General features: G+C 46.1%; 1 protein-coding gene across 1 annotated transcript in view; it reads left to right on the forward strand.

The window, feature by feature from the left end:
• Positions 1–17,358, forward strand: part of PPP2R2B (protein phosphatase 2 regulatory subunit Bbeta) — a 107,473-nt gene that overhangs the window by 23,111 nt on the left and 67,004 nt on the right. The window lies entirely within an intron of this gene.

The raw sequence follows: 17,358 nt of genomic DNA on the forward strand, positions 1-17,358 counted from the left end.
CTACCATGTGGCACGCACTTGAGCTGCCCTACTGATCTTTCCCAAGGATGGCTCTCATCCTTTAACCCAAAATGACATGCAACTCCAGCATACAATTTAGAGAGGAAATTAAGTACATGCTGGACCATGTTGCAGTGATTAGTCTGCTGAAAACAAAACCGTTTCCTCATCCATGAACCTGAGTTTAATCTTCAAATTATACAGCTGGCTTGGAGCACAACCTGGAAGAATCATTCGGGGGGCTGAAAAAGAAAGAATTACAGTAGATATGACATAGTCCATTTTCAGGAAAACATTGTTGCCTAGTGCAGATATTATGCTGGATGTTGTTTGTGCAGTATCTCCGCATCAGAAACTTGATAGAAATCCACAAAACTCACCACCCAGGAGTTGCTATAAAACAGCCACGAGATGAAGATAATTTTTCGTCTCCCATATGCTGGACCTGAACTATTCCTCTGGAGGTAGGAAACCTCTGTTTGCCCTTCAGTGAGTATATTAGTATATGTTTCTCATGTGCACAAAGATAAAAAATCGGCTTTCTAAGAACATGTGCGATAAGCACCTGAAATTCAGCTGGGTAGATGCAGGAGTGAAGCGAACGCTGGGCTTTGCATACKTCTGGTAGAAGGTGTAATGGACGAGGTAATTACTGTTAATCAGTGTGCCATTATTTTAAATGTTAAGAGACAATCTTGGGTTTCTGAGGAGTTTCTTGATTTTAAATAATTTCTTTTCCTCTTCTTTTGACCAGCTGCAAATTCTCTCTGGAATTCTTCTAGCAATTAATGAAATCAGTCTATTTTCTTCTTCTTTCTTCTGCTTGGGGACACCATTACCATGGTTACCTGGATACCTGTTCTGTGGACTGCGCTGCAGTGATTTAGCTACTGAAACATCTTGGATTTTTTTGTCTATTAGTAGAAACCAGTCAATACCATGATGTTATTGAAGTAGCGGCTGCCTAAGCAGTGTTTATGCCACAAGATTTGAACTGCAATTTATTTTTATTGAGAACTATGAAAACTGCCATGACTTTGGACTGTCATCGACCGTTGATTAAAGACAGTGCGCAGTGGCAAAGTGATCTGAAATGTACCTGCTCCAAAGGCGGTTTGGGCGCGCTGAGTACGGAGGGTAGACCGCAGGCGGTATGCGTTGCGCCGGCGTCCTGCAGAGACAGGCGATGAACTCCTGCGTTCCCGGCTCATCCCTGTGCTTTGTGCCTCCCGCCCCACAGGGAGCCGCTGGGCGGTGTGCGTGTTAGTCGATGCCAGGACTTGGCATGGCATCCGTCAGGATCAGGCGTAATCCAGCTCATTGAACCAGAGTGAGTGGGACCGTGCATTGCTGAATTTTGTTGAACGAACAGTGTGTTTTGTAAAGCATTTTTCTTCTTTCTGGAACGTTCCCAAAGCAACTTAAAGTAACACGATACTTAGGTGGYGCTGTAAATGCCCCCCCAAATCACTCGCGAAGTGCAGCGAGCGCAGGGGTGCTTGGCCACCCTGGAACGGTGGATCTCAGATGTGTTACAAACACGAACCRAGCGCTCTGTGCTGGAGTCAGAAATAGGACTTGACTCTCTTGATTTCTTGTCTTTATTGACCTTCTTGTCTCCACTACAAATGGGGTGGKTATTTTTTGTTTCTTTTTTACAGAAAAAGAATTGGAATAAGAGCAAACTAGAAGTTATGACTTCGAGCAAGTCCAGGTTCAGTACTGAATAGTCTCTAGGGATGCATACACTCTGTCCCTGCACTGTTTGCTCTTCCCCATTCCAAATAACTTTTATTTAGGAAGCTGTAAATTGCATTTTTCCCTTAGGTTTTTACACAAAGCACCTGGAAATTCCCTTACTGTTAGCTCCCATTCTGGTAATACCGTGGAATAATAATGCACACCTTAAAAATGAATGGTATTTTTACCCAAATAAATAAATACCTCCTCATCTTCCTAATCAAAGGCCTGGATTCTTCCCAGATTTTGAATATCAAAGGTACAACAAGGTACTTGGCAGTGCTGTGTTATTTGATGAGCGCTTTGAAGCATTCCTCTGCTGGTTATTAGAGTTTGCTTATTTCTCAGGCCTGTTATTAAATATAATTTTAACAAGTGCTGAAGGGAAAATGAGGTCCCGAGCGCTTTGACACGTTCTCAGCACGGAASGTCAGCTACGTACCAATGAGCCAGAAAGCAGCATGATCAAACATCGGTTTCCTCATTTTTCTTGTTGACTTTCGGGGGTGCTTGTGGGAGGGACGCGAACTGTCTGAACGTGCTTCCTCCATCCTCTCCGTGCTGCGGGGCCGGCAAAGCCGTCACCTCCCCGCAGCGAGCCAACTTCTGCCTCTGAGACAGCCTGGGCGGCGGAGACCTCCCGGGGATTYGGGTACCGAGGCCGCGGGGCCRGCGCCGTGGGGCTTTGGAGCGTGCCCCGGCCCCTCGGCTGGCGCGGTGGGMTCGTCGTGCCTCCCCACCGCCTCTGAGCCGGCAGAAGYGGGCGGCGGAGCCGTGCCCCCGCGTGGGTCCCCGCGGACGGTGCTTGGGCAGAGGCCATCGGGCCACTCCAGCTGCCATCGCAGGCAGCTTTAACCCCCTGTGCCTCCGTGACTCATTTGTTTTTCTTTAGCATCGTGGCTGGGCTTGACCTGTGCAAAAGGCGCAAATGGCCAGGCTGCGTCGTTGGGATTTTTTCAGTGTGAGATCCCAGATGCAGCAGATGCTGCTTTCTCCTTCTCTTGAAGAGGTTTGTAGAAGTATCGAAGAAGTTTGTAGAGTATTGTAGAAGTATAGAGCAGCTGTATAATATAAACCCAGACTAAAATTTTCAGTACTTGCCTGTAAAAACACCTTTGGTACACCTTCCTTCTGCACTTGAAATCTGCCTCTTGCTTGGGGACTAACAGGACGTTGGCTTCTGAGACTGTGAAATCAAGTGGACTTCGGCATTTCGATGGCATTAGAAATCTGGCTTTAAATACATGAGCTGTTGATGAGGAAAGAATTTGTGCTTCTACATGGCATGGATGTTATGGATTTTATCCCTTACACTACATTAGATTAGATTACAGTCTGCTCTAAAACTAGGGCAGTTTTTGTTGTCTTCTCCTTGGCGGATTGTCGCGGAGAGGTTCCCYGAAAGGCTCATGCTATAAATAGTGCTGGTCGGGCTGGAAGGGAGCGAGCGGAGCGGAGCTGAGCAGGGCTCGTAACTGAGAGGTGGGAACTTGTGTTAGAGCAGGGGAGGGGGGGGATGTGCTCCGTCGGAGGGAAAGGGGCGTTTTTCATCAGTGTTTTCAATGGGTCGGGAAGGAGTGGGTCAAGAAATGTGCTGGCCTGAGAGATGCACGTCTTCGTTGCAGGCAGAGCTCACCTTGCAGTTCTCTTTCATTGACTGCTCCTTCTCACAGCTGCAGACAGGCTTGCACCCAAACACGTGCGCACACGGCGTTATTTCTCTTTAATCTGGTTTCTTAGTAACATGCCTGAAGTGGAAATTTCACAACAAAACAAAGTGGACCTTAATAGATTCAAAAGGAGGGGCCGAWAAGAAGGCTTCCCTTTTATTTTTGCCTTGATTCCGCCTTTAAATTCTGCATTTCTCATCTGAATYGAAAGAGCAAGCAATTCAGAAGCAGATGGCAACTAAAACACCATGCTGACCTATGAGGAAAAATCATCAAGGTGCATTTTTGACCTGCTGCCTCATAGTAGAAAGGTGTTACTCCATTGAAAAAGCCTGATTGGCTTGACTGTTTAATTCGATAGCAGCTTGGACTTCTTTACATCCAAACTGCTGATCAGAAGTCCTGGGCAATAAAATAACTGGAAAAGAAAACAAACAATTCGGTTGGTAAAAACAGGACACCGCGCCGGGCACGCTGCCCTGCCTGCTGCCGCGTGTCGCTGGGGAGGCCGGTGGCTCCGCTTCYGGAGGGGTGGTGGGTCTTCCCGCACGCGGGTGCGGGCACGTGTGCGCAGCGGGCACGGGGCCTGCAGACGTGTCCTTACAACCCTCTACCGGCTGGGCTACCCTCAAAGTCTCATCTTTTCCTTTGCGTGCTGGCTTCGTAGTTTTTCAGGGGTGGCCGTCCTTGAGAGGAAAGGCGTTGCAGGTTGGCAGCGCTTAACATCGCTCTCCACCTTGTCTGAACTTAAAGCCGTGACGCTCGTGCTGATGAAATTTCACATGTGTAAGACTGAGAAGACCACGGAGAATATTTGTGATAGAATGTCACGGTTGTGTTTTTCTGACACAGATTATTCGAGGGCAGGAGCGGGGGGAACGTTACTGYTATACCCTTGACGTTTTGTTCCCTTGAATTTGGTTGTCAGGAWGATGAAGCGCTGTAGCCTCTTTGCTGTAGTCTGTTAGCAGTAATTATGTGTTGCRGTGCATGGATAGGTCTGAAGCAGACTCTGCAATTAGCAGGATTATAAATGAATCTCTCTTCCTGGTCAGAARTGGCAAGATGGAGTAGAAAGGCTAAGAGAGATGAAGTGTGGGAAGTGCTTGGGACACGCGTTTGGGAGAGGAAGACCTGTAGGTGCTGACGTTTTCTTTGTGTTGGTTTTGGGGAGGAGTTGGGCACGTAATTGCATCTCAGGACATCCATCTGCAGCAATGATGGGCGCGTATTGCAACAAGTTAGGTTGACTGAGTTGCTAACACATGTGAACTCAGGTTAATCATGTAAAATACACTGCCCAAATGCATTTTTTTAAATTAGCACAATTACTTGTTTTCAGTGAGTAATCATGGCAAGCGTGCATGAGAATTGGTATACAGTTTCACATATGTTTTGCATGAAGAATGGAGTGTTGAATGTTTTGATACCTCAGGACCAGACTGAATGTCCAGAAAAAATACTAATGTTTTGATGATAAATGTTCGTGCTGATGAATCAATTGCTCTCCATGCAAGAACGTTTTTTGCTTYAAATGTTCAGAAAACAYTCAAAAACATGACAAGAATAAAATCAATTTTGTTTAATAAATTGGATTAAACTAACTGGATTTCCACAAGGACAAGGGCAATTGGATTTAGTGTTATTTTGCATATTGTTCCAGTGTCATCTTGGTGGGGATAGTAGTCCGTTTTAGGAAAAAAAAATTTTTGAAGGACAACAAAATGTTAGTGATCTCATCATCGTGTTTCAGTGTAGACCCCTATATACCTAATGTCATACTGACCTCACTGTTCRTATAATTACTATATGTAGTTCAGGAAGAGGCTTTGAGAATGGCAGATACGCGTGTGAGCACACACACATGTGCGTTCACGTGAGCCTACGTGGTGGAGCAGGTTGTTGTTTGATTCATGATTTAGTTGGGCCTATTAGATTTCCTTCCCTGAGGCATTTTATAATCTGTTTAACAGAACACAGTCGTTTGTCTTGTTTGCTGACTGCTTAACAGATGGATTTGTGGTGTTGGTAATTACTATATGAACGTTAATAAGACGTGATATATTTTATTAATTAAGTTTTCCAAGTTTGTTTTTCCAAATGACATCAGGTAGATTATATATAAATATTAGTGATATACAAATATTAGTTTTACAATATTAGCATTTTGAAAAGTCAGGTAAACTTTTAGGCTCCACTGGGTGTGGGTTTTTGTTTTTTTTTGTCCTAAGATATTCTTCATAATTATTCTCTAGTAGGACAATTTGTTTTTATGTTCTGCTGAAGGTTGGTCTCCCTGGTGTAATGAGAACACAAACTTGGCCAATGTCCTGAACATCTTGTGTATTTATCGTGGCCATGTGACGTTCTCCCATCTCACGTACATTCTTATGTTTACATCCCGTCTTTCATTCTAGAGAATTCCAGAAGTAGAAATCAGGTGTAAACAAGTATGAAGACTATGCACCACACAAGAATCACTTCTCTCGCCCCTGACATGCAGCCGCTTTGGAGAGCTGTTGTTAGGCACTGGTCGAAGACGAGCATGTAAACGTAAGCTGTATCGTGCTAGGAAATCGTGACGGGGTGTCTAAGGGGTCCGTGCGGTGCAGAGCACTGGGCGCTTCGTCTCCACCGGTGAGACCTCGGTCACTCGTAAACCTCATGCCAGGACTCTGAAAGGATGAATTTCACTCTGCGTTATSAAAAAACGGTCCCTTCGATTACCAGCGCGCCTGGCTAAGTACTGAATGATATACATTACATGGGAACATCAGTCAAGCTAAATGTCACCCTTCCCCAAACTGTTATTYCTGTTGGAAGCACTTGCAAGTCCTGCTGAGGAAAAGGCACAGCACCAGAAGTTGATTGGGCAGGAGTAGGTAACCCCAGAATTTGAGCGTTGAATTTCTGGCATTCGGAGGGAAAGAATGAAATGAAAATAACGTGCAAGTGAATGGCAGAGCTGTATTTGACATTACCGTGCTGACATGGATATTTCGTAGGAGCCTAGATGGCTAAATTTTCTGACTCTGTTATTTGCCATTCCCTATTTGTGACTTGGAGTCATGGAGAAGAAGCATTACCATTTGAATTTAGGCCTACATGCCTTTAAGAAATGTTGAGCTGGAAGAGCAAAACATTTCTTGATCTTCCATTAACGCTTAGACCTTTTGAGCATATACACAATTAAAGCTAAAAGGCTCTCTTCTTAGAGGGTTTAATTTTATAGGAGATAATGACGATATGCAAACGTTGGCGTGATGTGATGTACGCCCCTACGAACATGCAGTATTAGAAGTGTACAGCTGCTTTCCTGTCAAGTGCATTCCATTGCTGCTTTTTTTTACTCATCCGTATTTGGCAGGAATTTCACATGCATGCTAAATGCCACAGCTATAATTTTTTGTGACAGCTCGGTCATTCTTGTAGAACATTATGGCCTTACTATAACAAAGAGGTGGATGAATCAGAATATGTTATGATGAGTTGCTGTGACGTTTCCATACCAAAATCGGCTCATGCTTAAAATATGTACGGCAGTAAACAAACAAAGCGTGAGTGAGGCTGGGCTAGCTTTCCAGCACTTGACTCTGAATTTCCAACTTTATTGCAGCACCCTGCCAACAGACTTCGTATCTTTGTGTCAAGGCAGCTGTGGAAAAAAATGCTGTCAGCAGACAGGACCACAGCGTATGTTTGCTGTTGTCTTGGAAAGTATCACTAAAAATTTACAAAGTCCTCTGAATTTTGAAATAATTGGAAAGTAGATAACTACTTAAAGAYCACTACAACAAGCTATCTGGGTTGTCCAGCTTTCAGCATTGCAGCCAATTGTTTTATTTTGCCATATCCTTTTTTAACGCATTACATTACACTGAAACCAGCAGCTTTTCYAAGCAATCCACTGTGTGGATTTTTACACAGCTGAAATTGCCTGCAGATCTAAGCAATCAGATCAGACATCCTAGACTTGGTAAGGGCGATACAAAAGATGGCAATAGCACATGTGGGGCACAACGAGATCGCAATGCGAAAAGTAGATTTAAACCTCTTTTAAGAGCTCGAACTGGCTCCGACCGCACACCAGTTTGACACGTGAGTTGTCTCTCTCGCTTCGGTGAAAGTGCTCCTCGTCTGTCACATGCATAAATACAAGATCGCTCTATTTTATCCCTAGTGCAGCATTCACGTTCTTTTGAATGGAGCTCAAATAAAAGTTGTGTGTGATACTGCATAACTGCCTAGTTGTTATTTGCTTTGATCATGAGGGCAGTCCTTGAGAATGCCCAATTCTCTAAAGTATTCTTGTTGTGAGCAGTAGATCTGGAGTGAACAATTTGACATCAACGTGTGCTCGGTACCTGGAAGATGCATTTTTTTCCTGGCAAGTCAGTTTGCTGTAGAATGCAAAGGTTTGTGAATTAAAATGTATACTATTGGGAAAACTACATTGCAAGTAACAAAGCTCCATGATTTATAATGTGAAATATATTTGTAATACATGCCATTGTAGTGACTCTTAATGGTATTCAATAACACATTTTAATGGTATAAAATAGTTTGCAGTCAGTCTGTGTTCAGGTCACAGCATTGCTATTAGAGGTATTCCACATTAAGCTCTATTACCTAAGCCAGTCATAAGTATTTTCTCCAATTGTTTATATGTATCACCTAAAACAAACAAATAAGAAGTGATTCCAAATCATCAGTTTTCTAAACATGTTTTATTTCCTGTTGTTACAAATAATGGCTAAATTTATCATCACAGAATGAATCTGGTGAATTTGTCCCTAATTCTTTGARATTTTTCTTTTTTTTACTGGCTTGTTTTTTCCTTGAATTTGAGAGCAATTTGTAAGACCTAGGGATGTTTCAGTGCATTAAAATATGCAAATAGTGAATACTCTTTCACTGATTTGTCTATAGTATATGGTACTGCAGAGCAATTCCTGACTTTCTGTATTATCTTGAGAGTAGTTTTGAAAACTCATCCTTCTGATGGTTGTGAAGCTTTCTTAAACTAATCCCGATAAAGGTCTAGATTTCTGCTCAGCCAGATATGCAGTATGATTTTCTTTGGGAAATTAATCCTGTCTGAGTGATTAGCCTTTGTGCTTTCAATTTTATAAAGATGGCAAAGCTGGATCTGAGCATTTTCCTCACTTCCCTGCTAGCTGATATTTGAGGACAAGCAGAATGTTTTTTTATAAAGTAATGATCCTAGTGCTAAGTTTTGCAATGCTGTAAAATTTCCTGTGCTCTCCATGTTATAAGAGGTAGGCAGCTCTAGTTAATTTATACCAGTATTTCATTACTTTTTGGTGTAGTCCATGGTCAAATTAAATGAAGGCAGTGCAGTAATTGTGGTTTAGGATCCACAATTCAAAACTACATAGATGTTTTGTAGTCTCATATTAGCATACGTTATTTCAAATAAAATCCAGCTTTGAGGCCATATGAAATTTTGCATATCCAATGCTGACTTAACCAGAATATACGCTAAATAGCCATTTTAACAAATGGTGTCTCTTCCCAGGATATTCTGGGAAGCATCCCAGTGCTCTGTATAAATACACTGTGTGACAAACTTAGCTTTTTCTGCTCCTAAACTGATCCCAGTTTCTCCTTTTGTTCCTTCTTTTAATCTCACAGCTAATGGATAAACAGTTTTGAGACTATTGGTTGTTTGATAGCTTTTGGATTTTTTTGTTACTGTGTGATTGTCATCTCTGCTCCATGGAATTGTTTTTTCACTTTGGTTTAAAGATTGAAGTTTTTTAAGCAGGAGAGCAATGAATGACAAATAAGAAATGCTCTTATGCAGCCAGTTTGCATGCAAATATGCACCAAGAGCAGCCAGTTTCCAATACTGCTGTGAAAAACCAAGCCCGTATATAACAGGTTTTGATGAAAAGGGGTACACACATGGCTGAAATGTGCAACCGTTTGGAAGATAAGTAGATGATCTTGAATATAATTTTACAGTATTTGTTCCACTCAAATGCACATGCAAATTCACGTGTTCTCCTCCTATATTATGACCTAATCTAATATAAAACATTTGGGGAATTGTGTCACTCTATGATATAGTGGAATTAACACAGTGATTTTCTTCACCAACTGAGAATAAATCAACAGGGAAAACCGAGAAATAAAATGTTGCCTTTRTTTTTCCAATCTGTGACCACTGAGTTTAGCTATTCAGCCTTGGACTTCCTATAATGGTTATCTCATGAACAATGTTCCAGTATCGTCTTGCATCCTCTTTATCCCTTGTATCGTATTCCTCTGCAGTAGGCTGTAAGCACTATGGGGCAAGGAGCCAGCATTTATGTTTTACAGCGTGCCGTGTACATTGGTTGTGCACTCTATATATAGTGCTCCTAGTCCCCAGAAGACCTGCTGCATTTGTGTCTCATAATGGTTTTTCAGGCCTGGATACCAAACCAATATAAATCACTTTTTGACATTCCACTGTCATGTGCTGGTGGAGTTTATTAGCAAAATAAAATAAAATAACAAAAGCAGAAGACCACACTTGTAGTACCACTCAGAATAACTGTTTTCAAGCAAAAACTTATTCCTTAGCATAAGCTATGCTCAATTAGTTCTAATACACTGATGCTATAACATGTGGCCTTAATCTTCACAAACAGCAAATCCTATTTACCATATAAGTATTTAAGCTAATTATGTCTCTGATGTAAGGAACATGTGACAGTTCCCACTGTATCCTTTAAAGGATATAGAAGTACTGGATCCTCATGAAATATTCTGTATCTCATTCCGTTTATTGGGTATTGTATGTATCCTGCAACGTGTTTAGTAGTTATAATACAGAGAAAACTGCCATGTTATGGCTAGATCATCCTTACAGTAAAGGAAGAAGTAACATGGGTTTCCTGGAAGTGCTTTCTTTGTATCACAGTTGTGGTGTCAGCTGCATTGTAAGGAATGATTTGATAAGCGAAAAGAAAGTTTGACTTTAGAAAAGCTGCTTCTGAAATTAAACCCCCGTGTTGACGACTTAAGTAAGAGCGATATTCTCAGATGAGAAGGTTCTAGGAAGGTTTGGGCAGCGTCTGTAGTAGCTGCAGAAGTGCTGGGAGACGGAAAGCCTCGCTTCCGCAGGGAGCTGCTCCCCGCYGGCAGCCGCGGTCCGTGGCTGAGGTGACAGCTCTGACAACGGCGTCGTGGCCACGGGCCCGTTTCTGTAGCGCGGAGGGAAATTGAGGCAGGCAGCAGAAGGGGCCGTGTGCTGCCCCCGGCTGCATGGGCGCAACCCACGAGGAGCGGAAGCGTTAGCGTGGACGCTCGGCTGGCGCAGGGTGTTAGCCCTGCGCCCACGCTTTGCTAAGCACGAGCGCCTCGGGAGCTAATAAGGACGACGTTTAAGTACGGGGAGCTAAATGAACAAGCTAATCCACGTGCCTTTGTTTATGGAGCGGCAGCTTCCTGCATTGGCGATCGCATTGAGAAATTAATCACACTTAACGAGAGGTGGGATTTATCCCCGTCTTCACAACTGCAGCCCGTGGGAAGGAGGTGGGCGCCTTCCCGCTGCCGGGCAGGCTGAGTCCTGMCACGCTACCGGTGCTGGCAGGTCGCTGCCGTCGGGAACTTCGTGACGCCTGCTCGAATGCACGTGGATCTGCCGYGCGGGCTGCGGCGTTGCTGGGGGTTCAGCGGCACTATGCCGCTCTCAGGGAAACCATGAATTACAGAAAAATAAGTGAAAACGCTGTGGAATAATCAGGAGATAATCCAGGTCTGCTGTTTAAGAGACTCAATTAGCTGAGTTTTTTTTCATCTCTAATTTCAATGTAGTCCAGTGTTATTTCTCCCTAAGTATTCATGTAACCTTTGCAATCCATAAGATATATATATATATATAATATATATAAAACTATATATGGTGTGTATACACACACACACGTGTGTGTATATATATGTGTATATATATACACACATATGAAATTTGTGGTGGACTCTTAAATCTGATAAAAAGCATGGGCAGAATTACAGATAAACGTGACAAAATGATTCAATTTTCATAAAAGATAATATCCAAAGTACATTGTGAGATGATACAATGGAAATATCCTGAAAACATGGTTGATGTCATCTTTTTCACATCCAATTTTTGATGGGGCRTTAGCCCAGTGTGAACGTGGGGGAAGAGTTTCTACTGATTTCTAATGCTGATATTTGCAGTAGTCTTCAGTTATCACTGTTTTCAGAAGAGCAGAGGAAAAAATTGTGAAACCTTGAATCATTTAATAGCAAAAACATTCCTTCTTCCAAATAGTTCTGCTGAGATCATGATTTGATGGTTGCACTTGATTAAATCCAAGTACCTGACCTCAATTTTGTGCAGAGTGCTCTGTGCTAACATGCCCTTTCTGCACTGTACGTGCAACTGTGTGCGCAAACAGATGCAAATCCTGACACTTCGGGAGCAAAATCTGTGTAACTTTGCACTGAAGAATGTGTCCCACTAGCTTACTTGTGCGCTATTTGTGCCTGTACGAAGGGAGATGTATCGGGCGCCCTATGAAGGACTGGGTAACTGTTATCGCCGTTTGCGGACGCTACCATGGTGGTGGTGATAACAAGTGCAACAGCTTTGTGCTTTTAAGATATTTGTTGTATCTAATGGAATGCAAGGTGGAGAGCATAATCCCTGCACTGGGTGAAATGAGAGAGCGCTACAGTCTTTTGAATAAATAGATAAAGGCCCCTGAGAGTGGGAACAGTAGAAGYGTTTGTATAGATAACTGGAGCAGTGGGTACGAAGCAGCTTGTAGGGAGGTGTTTATACCGTTGAACAGCGCATCAGGTAGCTGAGTCGAGTTTTGGTTAAGAAAAACAGACGGGAARCGCAGGCTGGCAGTAGGGCACCGGCTGGGGCTGCCCTGAAGAGCAAATGGGGCAAAGGAGGCTGTTTTCAGACCCTGGCATAAAATGCCTTGTAGTGGAAGAGCAAAAATGAAGAAAGCTCYGCTAAAATGCCGCAGGAACTGGTCAGCCTAATTGAAAATAGGAGAGAAATCACTTTGAGAACAGGTATTCCCTGAGCCAGGGCTGAGTGCGTAACCGGCTCATTATTTGTGTGCTGTTGATCGTGTACAGCTTGTACCAGCAGCAGCAATAACACGGAGCGGGGTGAAAGCAAAGTAGGTCAATTTATCACATGACCTTTGGGAGGCAGAAGTCTTTACCTGCTTTGCATTCAATGAACTGATTCTTTTCTTTTCTGCCTCAGAGTCCTGACCCTTATTCTTTGTCATTCATGATGGGAGTGTTGCAATTTACCCTTTACGTGTGACTTGACTTCCTAATTTTCGTCACCTCRGTTTAATCCAGTAAATTATCGGTCTGAACTCATGTTAATTATGGTTCAGGTAATTGTACCCATATCTTGGATGGGCTATGACTTCCTCAGTTTTCTTAACTTATGTTGCTTTTAGTTGAAAATATTAGAAGCACATTAACTTGGTTCAGGTAATTAGGGTGTAGTGAAATCGCAGCTGAGGTTTTTGGTGTGCTGCATGAGAAGCACAGGGGCACAGCTTCAGAGCATGGCAAAGGGGATCCACAGCAAGCGTGGAAACCCTGCTAACACGAACGGGGGTTCGCACGTACTCTGCAGTGACCCCTGGGGAATCCAGCCCTCGTCTGCAGGAGGAGAGGGGGCCCAGCACGGGCCGTTGGCCYGGAGCCCCTTTTGCCTGCGCCGCACCTCCTTCGGCGAAGGCGGTGGGAACGTCGGCAGCTGGCGGATGCCGACGGCGCTCTTCCCACGTCCGCCCGGGCTCCGTGGACTGTGAACAAGTCCCGTCCGGGGGTCTCGGCGCGCTCGTCCGTACGGTGGGAGCAGTATTTATCCACCTGCTGCGCGGGGCGTCGCTGCCTGTGGCCCCGTGGGATCCTCGAGCCGCAGCCGGCGCGGAGCAGCCTCTGGCGCGGCGGGGACGAGCGTGGGGACGCCCGCGTGCGCGGCGGATGGCGGTTTGGGGTGGGATGGGCTGATAAAGCCCCCCGGGGCTGAGGAAGGAGCTGCTGCTGTGGAGGTGCGCTTGGCTGCCAGCGGCTGAGAAAATCATCCAGGTACTGATGGCAAAGCATCTCTGGAGAGAGGCCTGAGTTTCTGATTCGCTCCCGTTTTCCCACTGGCGCCCGAGACAAGGGCTCGCCCTGCCCGGTTGTTTCGAGGAAGGTCGTTTTCCCTTTGCGTTGCCGCAAATGGCCCGTGTTTCCTCACAGAAGGTCCGTGCGACCCGAGGCCCGCAACCGGGCGTGCATCACCCGTTCGGGGGCTGAGGGGGTCCGCGGTCACCGCGCGCAGTCCAGGCCTCGTCCGCAAGGCAGGGTCGGCAGCTCTGGACGTACCGCCGGGGAAGGAGCGCTGCCGGCCCCGACGTCCCGCGCCGCCGAGGGAAGGCGAGCGGCGGGTCGGAGGAGAGAGTCGCCAGGGCCCGGACCCCGAGTGCCGGGCTGCGGTCGGACGGGGCGAGAGGCCCTTCCCGGCGGCGGCGGCGGCGGCAGCGGGGTTTCCGCGGAGCGGCGATGCCTCTGCCCCGGCGGTGGGTGTCCTCAGCGCTTGGGATTGAGAGGACTCTGGCTCCTGGCTCACGCGGTTCCCTGGACACGTGTGTGGCACGGGGTCTCTGCCCCGTGACGGCCTCCTGTTCCGCCGAGCGTCGCCCCTTAACCCAGGGCCCGCAGCCAGCAACCCGACTGGCTGGCACCGACTGCGTGTGGGATAATAGGAGTATAATTACCCCATTTTTGCTGCTTAATTAGCTTCTCGGATTTGAAGGGCTCCGTCTCCTGGAATCTGCTGGCAAAAGGTTCAGAGCACGTTTATAGATGCACTTGGAGCTGGACACGATATGAGAAATTGTACAAGAGCTTTCAGCGCGCTCCCTCTTAGAATATTAATTTTGCGACATGACCTTCACTCAGATAAAAACTAGGTCCCAACTTCGGTGCGAGCTGCAGTGGTGTCATGCTAGCACTCGTTTCCCTTCCTGCACAGAGATGGGCTTTCAGTCCAGGCATGGTCTTATATGCCTACGTCATGCATGCCTGGTTAGTGTAAATAACGGCAGCTATCGTTTGTATTTGCCTCTTTAATTTGAAAAACTTACAGGAGCACCCTGGGAGAAAACGTCTTTCCCTTGTACGAAAACAACATAATGTAGTCAGCTGTGTTTTCAGAACTGAAGTAGCATTTAGGAAGACAATACTGGGTCTAAGAGATTACATCACTTTGCAAAATAATGATTGGTGCAATGAATGTCATGAATTCTAATTAATTTACATATGCGTTTAAGTGCACTGTCAAGAAGGATGTTATTTCTCTTTCAAACACATGCAATTAAATATTTATTCCTGTTGTGATTTCCTGTATACACAGTTAATATCTCTCCCCGGTACCCCTGCTCGCCGCCATGTGTCGCGTTCCTCAGAAACGATGTGTAGCGCTCCGAAGCCRTGTCGCGTCCGGCGCTTACCAGGAGCGGTGCAGAGAAATGGCTCATCTTGCTGTGATCTCTGATGCATTTGTTTCTCCAAATGCAGATCACAGCAGCGCTAGGAAGCCGCTCGGAAACTCGCTCTTGGGAGCGCTCTGCTCTGGCAGCCGGCCGCAGCGCTGGGGCTCGGGCTCGGCCGGCGCCGGGGGCTCCGGGGCAGAGCTGGAGAGGCCACAGTGGCCACCGCCACCGCTGTCACTGTTGGTGCGGCTCAAATAGGAAGCGAAGAGTGCGCAAATCCAATTGCGGCAGAATAAATCCCCCAGTGCACAGAGCCACTTGGAGCAGCGGGAAGAGGACGGGGCCCTGCGATGCCGGGTTTGCGGTCTGAGAATCCCCGGGCGGCACCTGCGGTCCGCGGCGCCGTTGGGGTCTGCGATGGGCGAGGAGGGGAGCGAGCAGGCGCTGGGGCGCTTGGCGGCTGCGGGGCCCGGGAGGCAGTAGCCAGCGCGGTTTTACTGCCATCTTCGGTCCGGTTTAGCCCCGGCCACACGGATTACGTGTCTCCTGCACTTCCGATGTGGTGTCTGAGGTCTGGTTTTGCACGAAGGCTGGCCCTGTGTTTCCCCGCGTCTCGCACCTGGAACACTGCAGAGATTTACCAGAAAAAGCTCTGTTACTGCTTATGCCAGAACTCAGAAACCCGTTTTACAGATTACCTATTAATTGAGGCGTTAAAAAATACTAAATTACCTTGTCCTTCTTACGGCCTTGAGGCCTCGAGTGTCTCGGCAGGCGCTGGCTCCGGAGCCGGGGCCGGGGCCTCGGCTTTTCCCACCCGGCATCCAGCGGCCAGGCTGGGCGCTCGGCAGCTCTGCGCCTCAGCGGCCGTCCCCGCTGCCCCGGCCCCAAGGCTTGCCCCGGCCCGGGGGTCGGAGACGCGGGGATCAAACAGCCCTGCCTAAAGGAGGTGAAGTAATCCGAGAGCAGACGCTGAACTTCCAAACGCAGTGACTTATCCCGACTGAAAGGAACCGTCATTTTTCAGAGGACAGGAACTGCTTTAGTTAAACGGAGATAATTAAAATACAGAAAGGGCTATCAGGAGGTATTAGATGGAAATAATATATATATGGCATGAGCAAAATTAATCAATAGAAATAATTCTTGCAAGTTTAAAAGAAATTTCCTTATCTAATAATACATTTAACAGTTTAAAAAAATGAAGCCAGCGTTCTAACCTAGACCTGTAATTAGGAAAATGGATTTAGTGCTCATGGATATGAAGGTAAAAATAAATTAGCTGAAGGAAGTTTTTTATGCAAGTTTTGTGCTGGGCCTAAAATCAGGAGTTTGATTCAATTATTATTAATACACTGTTTTGGTCCCACAGAAACCTGTGCACAGAGGCTCTTAGACCTATTCTAATTGAAGCAAAAATCAGTGGAGTGGAAAGTGCTCTGACTCTTCAAGATATGTCAAAGTATGTAACGTGGTAGACACCTGGGGGTTTGGAAAACAGTGACAGCTATAAGCTGACCTTTGGTGAATTTAATCTGCAAATGGATTCCTGCTTAGGACAGCTAATGCTTTTAGTTATTGTAAAGGCTTGTTCCTGGCTTTTAAAAAGCTGAGAATAAATGGATTTCATGAAGCAGCTCCTATGCAAAATGCATAACAAACAGGTGGCTTGTGGATGTATTTAAATGATGGAGTGTATTGAAAAACTTTGCAGGACTTATGAATGCATAATTAGAATTCATGGAAAATGGGGAGAATAATTTTTCTAGTTAATAAAGGAGAAAGGTGTTGGCACTCGTTAAAGTGGAAATACACTGAGGACAGAAGCCTGCTGAAGAGAAAGGGAGGAAGGTTGTTGGTTTGTGTTGGTTTCATAAATAATATTCATAAGCGTTCCAGGGACCCTGATTAGCTGGGCCTTGCCCTTCGGCCGAAGCTTGCCATTTCCGACTGAAGGGAGGATATAATATGGTAACATTCGGTTATTAGAAATCTGTCTCTCTCTTTCTTTTTTGGAGTTGAGATTGTTTAAGGTCGATTGCCCCTGTGCCTTGTACAGCGCGTGGGCACCTACACAGATGCACACCTGCGGCAGCACACGTAGCAGGTGGAAGCTATCAGATTCCCAGGTATATTCTTTTGGTTTTTAATCTTCCTTTTCCTTATCTCTTTTGCTGCGGGGGTTACTGCTGTTACCTCCCCTTGATAGGCAGGAGAGCACAAGCGCGGGGGTGTCTGTTGGCTTGCCGGGGTCAGCAGCAGGTCTGAGTCCCGGGGGCGGGAGCGTCCCCGGGGCAGGAGCGTCCCCGGGGCAGGAGCATCCCCGGGACAAAAGCGTCCCCCGAGGCGGGAGCGTCCCCAGGGGCAGGAGCGTCCCCCGAGGCGGGAGCGTCCCCGAAGCAGGAGCGTCCCCAGGGGCAGGAGCGTCCCCAGGGGCAGGAGCG

Source organism: Apteryx rowi, unplaced genomic scaffold, assembly GCF_003343035.1.
Source record: "Apteryx rowi isolate R43461 unplaced genomic scaffold, aptRow1 scaffold_2, whole genome shotgun sequence".
Lineage (NCBI taxonomy): Eukaryota > Metazoa > Chordata > Aves > Apterygiformes > Apterygidae > Apteryx > Apteryx rowi.